Source organism: Aptenodytes forsteri, unplaced genomic scaffold (genome assembly GCF_000699145.1).
Source record: "Aptenodytes forsteri isolate BGI_AS27 unplaced genomic scaffold, ASM69914v1 Scaffold466, whole genome shotgun sequence".
Classification (NCBI taxonomy): Eukaryota; Metazoa; Chordata; class Aves; order Sphenisciformes; family Spheniscidae; genus Aptenodytes; species Aptenodytes forsteri.
The window spans coordinates 335,071-348,869 of record NW_008795119.1 but is presented as its reverse complement, the minus strand read 5'-3'; positions in this window follow the sequence as shown (position 1 = coordinate 348,869).

The window sequence follows — 13,799 nt, the reverse complement described above, 5'->3', positions numbered from 1 at the left end:
GGCCAGCCCCCAGGGGGGGCGGGGCCTGCGGCGGTGGCGCTCCGTGGGGAGCGGGTGCTGGTGGGGCCCGCGGAGCTAGGCCAGAGCTTTCAGCCGGGGCGGGAAGTGCGGAAAGGCTTGTGCTCCGATCCTGCCCGTCGCCCTCTCCCGCTGCTTACTCGGTACGGAGCGGCCGCTGCTTTCGCCAGCGTGGCTGCGGTCGGAGGGGGTGCCCTGGCCGCAGCTGCTGCTGCAGGCACAGGGAGAAGAATGGGAAATACAGCTCTCCTCGCGGGTGGTACGTCTCCAGTGGTCCAGCCTGGGTAAGGAGCGAGAGGAGATGGGAGCTCTCATCGGTGAGAGAGCACGAGCGTGCTAGTTCTTCAGGAATCGGTTGGGTGTATCCTAAGGGGGAAGTGTGCAAATTGCTAGTCTGAACTTGAGCAGGAAGGATGCAAGTGTTAAAAAGGTGAAACGTGCACTTGGCATGCTGTTGGCCACTGCAAGAACTTTCAGCCTGGGACCTAGCCCACCTAGGGGTGTGTTGGATCGGTTTTAACTAGCGATCCAGAAAGAGTATTGAGCACGAATCTGTCATAGTTTATCACAGAGTACTGGTTGAATTGCCTTTTACGTGCTCCTCTTTAAGGAAGTTACAGGGGAACCTCAGTGTTGGAAGCTTGATAAAACTGGTGAAGTTGCTGCGGTGCCTAAATATTCTGCAGTTTTCCAGTACAACCTTTTGCAGCTCAAATGAGTTATCTGTAGTCTTGCCCCTTTACAATGAATAAGGATGAACTAGCCACTGGACTTTGAAGTTGGTTGCTATTAAGCTCTTGTCCTCATCATAAGCATGATGAGCAGATGGAAAACTTCAAAGGAGGAAAACTGTAAGTAAAGTTTTCTGTCAAATTAGTTTCAAGAAGGCGGAGGCAAGATAAAACATTGTTTTCTAAAACCTTTTCAGATGTCTGTAGAATTGGGACCTGTTGATGAAGGGGGCTTGAAGTTGGACTGAAAATCAAACTTGGTTCACAGAAGGCTGCAACTGGGGTGTTGGAGGATGGTGTAACAAAAATGTAGCATAAATGGTAAGTGGAAAATACTTGCTGACTGTAGGCGTAAAGGAGGTTAAAAGCATCTGTAGGTAGTAGAGAAATGAATACAAGATTCTACATATAAAGAACAACAAGAAAAAATCTTGGAATGACAAAGTATGCAGTAAGTACAGAAATACTATGTTTCTAATAAACTTTTTTCTATTTGATTAAAAAAAAATACTATGTTTCTAATAAACTTTTTTCTACTTGATTAAAAAAAATTATTATTAAAACAAAAAAGCTACTTCCTTGTTCATTTGTAGGTTAAAAAAAAAGCTGTTAAATAGCAGCTAGATGGGACAACTGTTTCAAGGTCAGTGTGTCCATAACTTTTACCTGGGTTTTGAAAAAAATGGGCTGGAATTCTCTGGTCTGCTGGTATTTATTAAAAAAAAAAAAATACTGGAGTAGCAGGAAATTGTAAGTAAAGGATCAGGGAGGAAACACGTTTCCCTCTGGGAAAGGAGGATAGCGTGGTTAGTGGGTCAGTCTAGAATTAATTGTAGGCAAAATAAAGGAAACCTGCTCTAAGACTTGCTTGATAATAAATTAAGGGGTTGGAACATAAGTAATTGAAGTGGTTTATATAGAATATATCTTATTTTACCAAATCACAGGCTTGATTGATAACATCAGACTTGTCACAATTTTTAGAAAGATTCACTTTGGCTTTAATTAGCTCTATATGTCAACTATAGAACACTCAATAGCAGGTTGATTTCTCTGAGCTATCCCCAGTTCTCAGCAAATCGTTAACAGATATCATAAATGGAGACTTTCCTTCTTGTCGAGTCCTGCAGGAGTTGGTATTCAGTCTTATGCAACTAAAAAAGCAAAACCTCGTGTTGGCTGCCTGAAAATAATGTATTAAAAACACAGATCATGTATTTAATCTTTGCATCATGAATTGTGAGGCAGTTTGAACTCTGGCCATCTGGATTATTTGGTAGGACTGGATGAACACCTGCTGTTAGGAAAAAAAAAAAAAAACCCTAATACAACTAGAAGCAGAGACTACAGGGCATACTTGTGGAAAGCTAGGGTCATTCTGGGAAGCAGGGTGGGTTCTTCCATAATTCTCCAAAGTCCTTATTTCAGTTTTCAGGTTCCTGATTGCTAAAAATCCCTCTGTGTCAGTGGGGCGCAGTTAGCAGTGGGTAGAGGGGTTTTTCTTATGTTTATAAACTGTTTTCAAAGATGTTTTGGTATTTCTGGTGGGTTGTGGGGGTTTCTTTGTTTGTTTGGGTTTTTTTCCTCCTGGTGAAAAACTTCTCCCTTTCAGGTAGGGGAGGAAGAAACAGTGTAAAAGGAGCTGGACTGACAGGAGAAACAAAGGGTATTTTCTTTCTAGGACTTGTGGACCTCATCTCTTCTTGCTTCCAGTGTCTTTGAAGAGACAACTTTGTCCTGCGGGGCTATAAACTGGGCTAGGGCTGAGCGTCCTGCGTTCTGCCTTGGACTGTCATGTTGATGTCCGGCCCTGTCTGTTTTTCCTCAGGCTGACTGGGAAGTTCATAACCCCAGGTGCTTCCTACGTGAGTGAGCCAGGGCCCTGAAGGGAGCATTAGCAGATTCTGTCTGAGACTGTGTTCCACATGGAGCCTGTGCAGCCCACAGGGCTGAGTGAGTGCTGTCCAGAGTGATGGTGGAGGGCATGACCCCCTGGGCTGTGGTGGGACAGCCTGACTGTCCCATGAGTGCAGCACCTTCTCAGGGTGTGCAGGGCTGTCCCCGGGTTCCTGCATGGAGGTGCCACCTCAGGGTCTGTGGTGGAGTGAAGGAAAGCTGTGGGCTGTGTTCTGGGTGGAGATGTGATGTATGTGATCCTCCTAGAGAGAGTACAGGAGGCAGCAGAACTGGGACTAAGTGTATCACCTTCGGTCCCAGCCCTGCTGCTATGGTATGGGTCTTACAGTGTGGGGCTAGCTGGTGGAGGGAGGGAAGAGGTTGTACTGGGTGCTCTGTTTCCTTTTGACTGTAGGACAGCATTGAAGAGTACTCTTTTCTTCATAGTGCCCTGCCTGCAAGCTGGAACTGGTCCTGAGCACAGGTGTTGGAGCAGCATCTCGCCCAACAGGGCTATGCTGCTTTTATTTCCTCTAGCCCTTGTGGCCGGTTGTGCTGTGGGGAGAGGCTATGCAGCTGGTGCAGGTGGCAGATTGGCTGTGTCAGGGCTGCCTGTGAGCCAGGTTCATGGGGGAGACTCGGCCAGAGGCAGAGCATCGGGGGCAGGCCTGGGAGAGTCCAGCCAAAGAGTGGGATTGTGAGCAGGCTGCCATTTGCATCTAGAAGATGAGCAGTCCATCTCCTTGTCCAGTCTGTTCTATTGCTTCCTAGGCCACGGTGTCTGGGTTTGCTCCCCCTTTCCAGCAGCACTCCCATTTCGCTAGCCCTAGGATGCGCAGTCTTGCTTTTTGTGGGATGGAGAGTGCTTATGAATAGCTTGGAGCTGCAGTTCTGCTTCTGCCCTGGAGGTGGTTCTCTCTGACTACCTGATGTCAAATATACTTCTACTGCATGGCCAGGAGCCTGGTGCTGCCCAGCTCCAAGCAGGCTGCCGGTGGACCATGCAACTTCCCTCTGTGGTACCCTGGCTCTCTTAGCAGATAACTGGCCGTCTGTGTGGGTAAGGTGCTGATTTATGGGGAGATGAGCGGCTGTCTCCTGGAAGTGTCTGGTAGAGTGTCTAGCACTGGGTGAGCCCAAGAGGAGTAAGGCTTTAGTGGTGCAGGTACTCAATTCTCCAGTACTGCAATTTGTGCATCCTTACAGTAATTAGCACTAGCTCCAGAAATGTCCATGGTTAATCATATCAGCCACCTGAAAGAAGGTAATAGTTCCACTTGTATCTAGTTAACTTTGGATAGCTTGAAAAAAAAAAAAAAAAAACCCCCCTCCCCCTTCTTTTTTTTTTTTTTTCCCTAAAGGCTGGAAGGATGGAGTTGGTAGTTGGCCTCATATCCCTCTTACTACATCCCTGTGTTTCCTCACAGATCTGGAAGGGCAGCCTGCAGCGCAGATGCACCAAGCTTCAGAAGCAGAAGGAGAGATGGTTGCTCTTGGAATGGCGAGTTCTGCACTGAACCTGCCAAGATTGTCTTTTTTGCATTTCCCATACAGGGGCGGGTTCATCTTTCACTGTGCAGGAGTTGTGCTGCTTGTTTCCCCACAGTGCATCCCCATGGAGCTGCCCTGATACACCTGCACAGAATGTCAAATACGGTCTTCCTTTCCTGAGGAATCACTCTGCATGCTTAGCACGGATTAGCTTTTGTGAGGACTGCTCCACAGCTCAGCTTCTTTCAGACTGGGCTTCTGGCTCCATGCCCTGTTTGTGCCATGATGATCTAGTGGATCAGGTGAGATCTGAATGAAGTTGGTTTGGGAGGAGGGGGTAGACTGTGCCAACCAGCAGGGATTCACAAGAAATTGGTCACTGTGAGAATGACCCAGAAGCACTCAGGTTACAGTAAAAAGCAAACCTTAACTCAGAGCCCATGCAGGCACTCTTCCAAAATGTCTTGGGACTGCCTTGGTCTGTGTGAGTCTGTCTTTTTCCAGGTCTGCCTGTGTCCTTGCAAGTCTCCCAGTGAGTTCTTAGTGCTGCAACATTGCAGCACTGTCATGTTGCATGTTTCTGGCCCCATGTCTATGTCCATCTGATTTGTTCTTACCAAGCTATACATGCCCATGGGCTAGAAGCAACCTTTTTTTTTTTTTTGCCTTGGTCCACTCTTCAAACCCCTCAAAGAACACTATAGCGTGACAAACTGAATCAAAGTGTTCATAAAAATATCAGTAATGCCTGTGTTCTGTTTTTCCTTTTTGTAAGAGAACAATGACTTAAGAGTATGTGCTCTTTTCTCTCATACGGTGGGGGGACCATGAGGGCGAGCATCTCTCTGGTTTATGATGAGTGGTGCAGGTTTGAGGGGAGGGAGCTTTTTGGGAGGCTGGCACCAGTGTGCAGACCTGTGTGCATTTCTCTTCCCATGTTGTTGTATCCCTTGGCAGCAGTGCTGCCAGGTGGCTGCTCTGGTGCATCATTAGACACTGTTCCAAATAGCATAGGCAGGAATGGTTCGGCACTCAGAGGAAAATGAGCTGGTGATGGATAGCTCTGGTGATGCCAAAGCTGTTAAAATATGAACCTCTGAAGTGCAGCCAGGGTTCCAGCAAGGGACTCTCATCCTCTCTGTGCTCAGCTGCTGGTGTGTGGGGACAGTGCTGGTCTATGTCCCTTCCCTTTTCTGGTTTGGTCTGAGGTAGGTTGTTGTCTCTGAGTAATGGTAACTCTGAGTTGGTAACTCATGGTGGCCCAGAATCCCTGCCTGGAGAATGGGAGATGAGTGATGATCGAAGGTTAGACAGACACTCCCCCATGAGCACACACATTGCTGTCTGAGGCTCTGTTATTCCTGATGCTGCCAGCACTGTAATGGGACTGAGGGTCCATGGTGTCCTTGGAGCTGTTCTCCATCTATGTTCTCCCCAGCAAGGATTGTTGCAAATGGTTTGTTTCCTTGTTTGTTCTCTCTCTTCATACTCTGTTCACTCTGGAGTCCTGGATGTAGCCAACAATAATGCTGCCTTCCTTCATCTCCCCTGCTTGGGGTTGTGCAGTGGGGGTGGGGGAGGTATTCACAAGTTAATTATGTGGAAAAAGTAAGTCTTACTTGATATCTGTAATTTCCAGGGCCATATAACAAGGGGGGTCAGAAGGCATCCTTGTTCTAATGTCCTCTCCTTGTATAGCCCTGTATTACCTGCTGCCAAACATGGGGGGAGACTGAAAGACCTGCTGTCTGGTAAGGTGCTTCCTGATACCTGTGTATGGAGCTGCAGACAGGGACTGTCAGAGCCCCAGTGACCGACTTGTGGTGCCCCTGGTGCTGAGAAGCTTGTGACAGGGCAGAGTGCTTCTCTGGGGCCTGATGACAGAAATGGGATGGGGACAAAAAGTGTGCTCTTGCATAAGCAATGTGTATTGGGCTGGGCTCAGGACAGTTACCTAGTGGTACCTTGCATGGTCTCCAAGTGGGAGGAGGATGCTTCCATGTGGCCCCATGCAGGGTGTGGGGCTGGAGAAGAGGATGACACGGGCAGAGTGGCCCCATGAGGAATGGCTGCTGCAGGCCACACGCCGTTTTCCCATTAGCGAGTGTTTAGTTCAGCGTTTTAAATAATTGTGTCCTCGGAATGATATTTAAAATCCATTTGGGAGGCAATGAGGCGGGAAAGTGCCTGTGCCATTGTGATGACGCTGCGCAGGCCGTGCCACACATGCATATTACAAACTCGTTACAGGCTCGTTTACACGCACGCTGCTCACTCCCCACACAACCTCTTTCTGATGCTCCTAATGTTTCTTCCCCACCATGGCTGTTTCTGCTTGGCACTAGGGAGAAATTTACTTGATAAGGCAGGCCTGGTGTCATCTGCAGCAAGAGGAGCAGGGGGCATGGCTATAGTAGTTGGGTGCTGGCCTTTGGAATGGGGATTTGTGGGGCATGCTTAGTGATGGGACTGGCTCTCAGGTGTCCTGTGCTTCACCTGTGCTCCATGCTCAGTGCAGAACTGTGCTTTCTGACAAGCCCTTGCACTTGTGTTATTGCAGGCTCCAGACCCTGCAGCCCCAAGGCTTTCAGCTGCTGTGCTCTGGGCACAGCTGGGAGACAAATTGCAGCACCTGTGCCAGGCTGACCACAAGCTGGAGGGACTAGGCATGAGGGAGCAGATGGAGCAGCAGCTTCAGCAGCAGTTCCATGAGTGCTGGTTAGTGGCTGAATGGGAGGGTGGCCTTGCTCCTATCCCTCTATCCCCATTCCTCTCTGACTGCTGCATGGGCACCCTCCACTGTCCTCCCAACCTGTGCAAAGTAGAAAAACTATGTTGTAGTACAAGGCTTCTGGTATCACTTTTATCCTTGTCCTGTTGGCCTTGGTGGCATGAGCAGCATTCAGTCTTCTCCCCTTGTCCTCTCCCTCCTGATTGTGTTCAGCCTCTTCTAGCCAGAGTCCCAGCTGTGGCTTTGCTTGGTGCCACCTTGTGACCAAAAGTTAGTGGGGTGAAGATCAAGCCCCCAGGTATATTTAAGGGCATGCTGGGTTATGACATCTATGTCCCTTGTACAGTGACCTTGCTGGCTCCTTTCCTGAATAGGAAATGGATGGTTCCAGCATCCTTTTCTCAGAAAAGACTGCTGGGCAGAAGCAAAGCTGGAGTAGGGGCAGAGGTTGTCAAATCAGGAGGAAGGGCAAGATATAAAACATGGGGCCTATCTGTGGTTGAGGCAGCAAACTTTCTCAGGAGGTGGAATTTTCCCCCATCCCACCCCAGGGCTGGTAAATCTGAATTTCCAGTGCATTTGGGAAGTGTATGTGGTGGGATGGTCTCAGGATGGAGGGGTTGGGGTCCCACAGCCTTATGCTGAAGGGGTGCTAACTGATATAATCTGGGGCAAGGAGGTGCTTTGCACTGAGCCTGGATGTGCTGCCTTCATCCATGTTCCTGCCAGCAGTCAATGGAGCATTCATAATGTACTGTCCAAGGAAGGGGGCTGCATGCTGTGGTTGGGAGGGGACTGGAGCTGCTGTAAATGCAACACAGATCAAGAAACCAGAAGGTGATACTTAATGGCTGGAACTTTGCAGGGTTTATATGCGTATGGTTGTAGATGGCTTTGTGGTGTATTGCCCTGATTGTTCCCTCCCTCTGCATGTACCTGTGAGTAGTAAGGCTCCAGCTGAAACCTTAACCTTGCTTTCAAAGAACAGGACTGTCTGTGGTGGGTTTATTCTTCAGGACACTACACTTCATCTTCTACACATAGGGCTTTGGGTATCTGCTCTCCACTTGCCACTTCTTGTGGCTACTGCTGTGGTGAAAGAAGCACGAGCCCATCTTGGGTTTCCAGTTGCTTGCTTATTAGCACATCTTAGTGTGGACAGTGGGCAATGCCAAATGCAGGTGTCCGGATTTGCACATGCATGGGATGCTTGGCTTTCCTTGCTGTGAGACCCTGAGTGTTGTCTGCTGTGTTGGAGGTGGGGAGAACCCAGCTGCTCTGTCTGCCAGGCTTTATTTTTCATGTGCGTTGTGGTTCAGCTCATCCAAGCCAGGCTGTGCTGCGTGTCTGTCAGCTGTCTGTGCAGCTGCCCTTCAGGGGGATGGCTCAGAGGTGCTGTAGGAAACAGGGTGGACTCTGCTGGGGGGAAGCAGCGGTTCTTCCCTGATGGTGGCAGTGGGCTGAAACACAAGTGGGGAAGGTGTGACATGACAATGAATGAGGGGATGAGAGATGTGATGAGATGTTCTCCTGACAGATGTGGTGTGGAGATAGAGAGGCCTGAGGTAAGAGCCCCAGTGCCTTTGCGAGGTAGGGCAAAATGGAGCTGGAAGAGTGAGTCTGGTGAAGTTCAGCTGCCCCATCTTTGCAGACCGAGTCCAGCACTGTGACCTGAAGCTGATCAAGACACAGAAGAGAAAAGAGGTGGAAAAAGAGATCTGCCTGCAGGTAAGGGATGTGGACCCTCACTGTCTTGAATGTGCCCTGTGGACCTTCCTACTTGGCAACTGTGGGTGTTTTGCCTGGTGATGCTGAAGGGAAATGGAAAGGCTTTTGTGATTCATGGGGTTCAAGAGCAGAGCTCTCAGGGTTAGGAAGGTGTTAAGGCTGTTTCTTCCTGGAGAAAGCTCAATTTACTACTGCTCTGTGCAATCTGTGTCCACGTGCAGGAGGGAGTTAGGTTGGGAATGGCTAATGTGGCCTCTAGGGTCAGTGTTCTTCGTTAGAGCCGAAGAACAGTGGGGTGTTAGAGGTGAACCAGGAATCTGCCAGGTGCTATGTTGAGGTTGTCTTTTCTCCAGGTTGATGATGAGCTGTTGAGAGAGGAGCCACAGATACTGAATGTGGTGGACCAAGAAGATGAGAAGCCACACAAGGCAAAGAAAGCAGTAAGGTCAGGAAAAGAGCCCAGTGTTTTAGGGATCATGGGTAGGAATGCATAGCTAGTGAACTAGTAATTGAGCAGGGCTGTGGGTAGAGTTGGGGCTGGCTCATCTGGAATTGACTGTTTGGGCTAAGTCTCTGCTGGTGTTCCCCACTCAGACCCCTGTACTCTAGCTCTGGTTAAGGCCTCTCTTACCTGCTTCTGACACCGCAGCTAGCAAAGTTGCCACACCTATCAGTAATCTGGGTTGGGAATGAAGAAAACTGTAAGAAACCTTCTGGGGAGAAGGAGGTGAGACCTAGAGAGGGAGATAAATGGTCTGTCAGCTTGAATATTCAAACTTCCCTTCCAGCTGGGTTAGAAACCCATAAATTTCTAATAACGCAATTCACAATCCCTGCCATGTGCTAATCCTTGTCAGGGCCTCTTCCATGAGAAGCTGGCTTGCCTGTGTCAGAAGTAAGTGAGCCTGGAAAGCTCTTTTGAATGACTTTTTGCCATAGCAAGTTGCTCCTGAGCAGCAGAGAAGGTATTACTGAAGGTGGCTACTGCCTCAACTTGCTGCTGCGCAAGAGCGGTCCTGAGAAATATTTGAAGGACAACCCTCTCTACCCACAAGAGGGTCTCTAACCTGGTCCCCATGTCTCATGGCCCTGTTTGTGAATGAGGGCTTCAGCTCAGTAATGTTGTCTTGAGGATCAGGCATGTTCTACTTATTCTTTCCTTGGAGCCTGGTCTGAAGCTCTGTGAGATCTCTCTGCTACCTCTGCTTACAGGAGGGACTCTTTGTGCTTGCTGGAGTAAAGGCTTTCCCAAAACAGCAGCAGCTGGCTACCACAGTTATTGCATTAACCTTTTGCAGGCTAGCAGGATCTAGCTGCTGGTCCCCCTTCTTATGGTCAGGGTACAAGTTCTTTTGGATCCCTCTTTCCTTTCATCTACTGTATTGTAGAGGTGTGTACTTTGCTTTTGGCTTCAATCCAGCACAGCAGCTTCTGTATACCCAGGAGGTTTAACAGTAAAACAAAACCAGGGTTTACTAATGCTTAAGGTAGAAAATTAAGAGCTAATAGTTCAAGACTTGAAAACAAAGCGCACAGTATGGGCTCCAGTAGCTTACTATGTGTCCTCATGTGTGCTATTTGAAGGTGGCAGCATTTAATACATCATGTTAGTGTATACAACCAGCTAATATCTGCATGAAATCATGGTTTCCTGGGTAGTCTCTGACCTGATAGGGCCGTATGCTATATCTTAGGCTTGTAGCTTACACAGATGACTTGCCAGTAACAAGGTACCTTCCCTAAATCTGTCTTTTGGGGGCAGACATACTTTGTCATGCACATGAGCATGTGTAAATGGACACACTTGCACTACTGTTGGGCTAGAGATTCCAGTTCTAACACCCTTTCTCTGTCCTACATCATGGACAGATTTCTACCTTGTCTCTTTGTACTAGTCTGGGTAGCTGCTGTGTGGCTGGGTACCTCAGTTTTGTTTTAACATCTCTCTCTCTCTCTCTCTCTCTCTCTCTCTCTCCTCTCTCTCTCTCTCTCTCTCTCTCTCTCTCTCTGATAGATGGAGTTATCCACTCAACCTTGTTCTCCTTGCTTTGCCTTTAATTACTGCTTCTTGTGGGGAAGGTGTGATGTCTGGAGATGTACTGACAGTGGGTGGTCCCTGCTTCTAGCGGGGGTGGGTGGTTGCTTATGTATGCTCTAGGGAGTGCCTTCCCAAAAGCCAGTGACTGTCAGCCTCTGACCCCATGCAAACCTGCAGACAGGACTTGATCCTCTGAACTCCTCTAATGTCCCCGAGTATGAGACGTTCCAACATCTCTCATGCTCTGGTATACAAGAAATGTGCTGTAACCTTTCTGATTTCACTCTGTTCATCTTGGCCCCCAACACGAGGCAGGTGTAATCATAAAATAAATAGATAATTTAGTAAGAGATAAAACAAATCTCTTGCAATGAGAGCAACAATGTTTAGAAGTGGACAGATCACTGAAAAAAAAAATTGCAACACTTTTTTTTTTTTTTTTTTCCCAAGGATGTGCATCCTCTTCCCTCTGGTCAGCATTGGGTCGTGGGATTGTACATGATCCCCTTCACTCTGACCTTTGAGGACCCTCTTCTTCCTCATAGACAGATCCAAAGCATCTGAGGAAGGACTTACTAAAGGCCCTGAAATCACTGGGGCCAGAGGACTGGGTGCTGCTGATCCGTGCAGCCCCTGATGTGAAGGTATTATGCAAAACCAGTGAGGAGGAGCCTGCTTTTTTCCCTACCCAGACTACACAGCCCACCGTGGAGTGTGCAGTGAGTTGGGCCAGTAAACTGGATTTGAAGGTAAAGCCTTGTGCCAGTAGCTGGATGACAACTGCCAGATGACAATGCTGAGGGGACAGATGGTCCTGACTTCCCTCCTGTGACCTGTCAGGCAGAGAAAGCAAAGGACCTCTTTTGCTGTGGGGCCAGGGCAGATGCCAGAGCCCTGTCAATCACAAAGGAAAGGCTCTGCTGGGAGGAGGGTATGTGTGTATGTGTGTGTGCTTGGTTGTGTTTTGGTTTTGTTTTTTGGTGTTTTTTTTGTTTTGTTGTTTGTTTGGTTTTGTTGGGGGGGGGAGGTTTGTGGTGCAGTGTTTTTGTTTGGGTTTCTTTTTGTTGTTATCCATGGGAACAGGAGGAAATTTCCACAGTTGCTGGTGCAAAGGCAGAAATGTATGCCCACTCAGCTCAAGGTCTGTGAAACTGCCTGAGTGTGAAAGCACTGCCTGCCCTCTGCCAGCATTCTGGGTGTGATGGCTAGGGACCTGGTCTCAGCCCAGCAGTCAGGGTGTTCCTCTTAGATGCCTTTCCTGGATGATTGTAGGGTGCGTGAATAGTACTGTGCATGAAGGACTAGGTTTGGATTCTGTGCCTAAGCCCATGGCTGGGGGAAGCATGATGCTATTGGTTCCAGTGGCAGGAGCAGCAGGAGGTGGAAAGACGGGTTGGAGAGAAACTAAGTGTTCTCCTTAGTTTCTCCTTTTCCTCTTCTCTAAGAGAATGCGGCCTTCTCTGTACTCCAAGTTCCCCAAGTTGGGGCTGTTGCACTGAGCCCCTCATCTGGCCAGAGGAGACTGGCTATTTGTTGTGCTATCTCCACCTTTCCTGCCATAGTGTCCTCTCATGGGCTCTCTGCTTTGTTCAGAGACCTGGCAGTGACTGATCCAAAAGCTAGTGGGATGTTCTTACCGGCAGGTTGGGCATCAGTGCCCTGGTCAAGATGTCAGATGGCTACAGCCAAGGCCACACAGTGCAAGCTGTGTGCGTTGGTGCTGCTAATGTCACATCCTGCAGCTGGCCAAGAAGCATGTAGTGGAAGTATGTGAGCTCCTGCAGCTGCTGAGCAAGGTGGGTTCCATCTACACGGAGGGGAGCCTGGTAGAGTCTGCAGATAACTCAACCTGTCCCCTCTGCCTTCTCCTGCTTGACTGTTCCTCTCCAGTTGGTTTCAGCCTGATTGTCCCATTGCCTTTGTGCTTTGGACAAATGGCCAGCCCTTCCTCCTGCCCTGAGCCCATTTGTCTTCTGTGCTGTGACCCTCCTTTGCAGCCTTTTTTACCCCCTGCATACTTGCTCTCTCTGCAGGACTGGTAAATGAAGACAGCCGTGGGTAAAATGTGGTGCCAGGCAGTGCAAGAGACAGCAGAAGTGAAGGAGGCACAAGGGAAAGACAAGAAAGAATTAAAAAAAAAAAAAAAAAGCGGGGGGGGGAATAAAGATAACATAGTTCTGATGGCTCTGCACATCCTGTCTCGGGATAGGACAGCTGTTTGTCAGTTTTGGCCACTGTCTGGGGGAAGAAGGGGGACAAACCACTGAGTGGGAAGAGGGTTTGGGAGGGGTGTATGTACAGAAGAAAAACAAGGCTGCTGGGTATGTGTGTACAGATATACTTGTGATGGGGTTCAGTGGTGTGGTAAGCACAGTGAAGCTCATCATACGTGAATGAGGCTGGAGAGGTCTCTATAGGTGTGTTTGGACTGTGGCTGTGTCTGGAGCGAGAGTCAGAGCTTATATGAAAAGCCTTACAGTAGTGGCATCTACTGCCATTCTTAGTGCATACATCAGTCTGGGAGCTCTTGGACCTGTCAGCTCTTTGCTGGTCTTGCTGTACAAATGGGACAGGGAAGAGGAGCACAGGGAGGAACCACTGAGTGCTGCTTCTGCCAAGGAGTCAGGCAGGTCCTGCAGCAAATGAGGGGGTGAGGCAGGCCGTGAGCCCCTTCTGGGGATCAGTAGATCCTTCTGGCCAGTGTGCTCTAGATGTGCCCTCTCACACCCGTGCCTGGGCATTCACTTCATTAAGCTTGAATGTGGATTCCAAAGTGGGGCTTGGAGACATGGCCACTGCATCCTTCTGGAGAACAAGTGTGCCTGTGACCCCAGTGCTGCACTGGTGAGATGCTGCACACTGCTCATGGGCATAGCATATCTGTGCAGTGGCAATGGGTAATGTGTCTGGCAGCTCTTGGAGGCAGCCAGCAGACCTGGGACTGGTTCATGGGTGCTTTTGGGCTTTCCTGTTCTTATGTAATCCTTCTCTCTGCACTGGAAACAGCCACCAAAAGGAACATAAGCAAAGCCTAGCTCCTTGTCTGATCAGCACCTGCAGCCACACCAGAAAGAGCTCTATCACAGTTTGGAACCAAGTTGACATGGTAAAGAGTAAATGGGTTCAGATTAAAAAAAACAAAAAAAACCCAAAAAAAACCCCAACC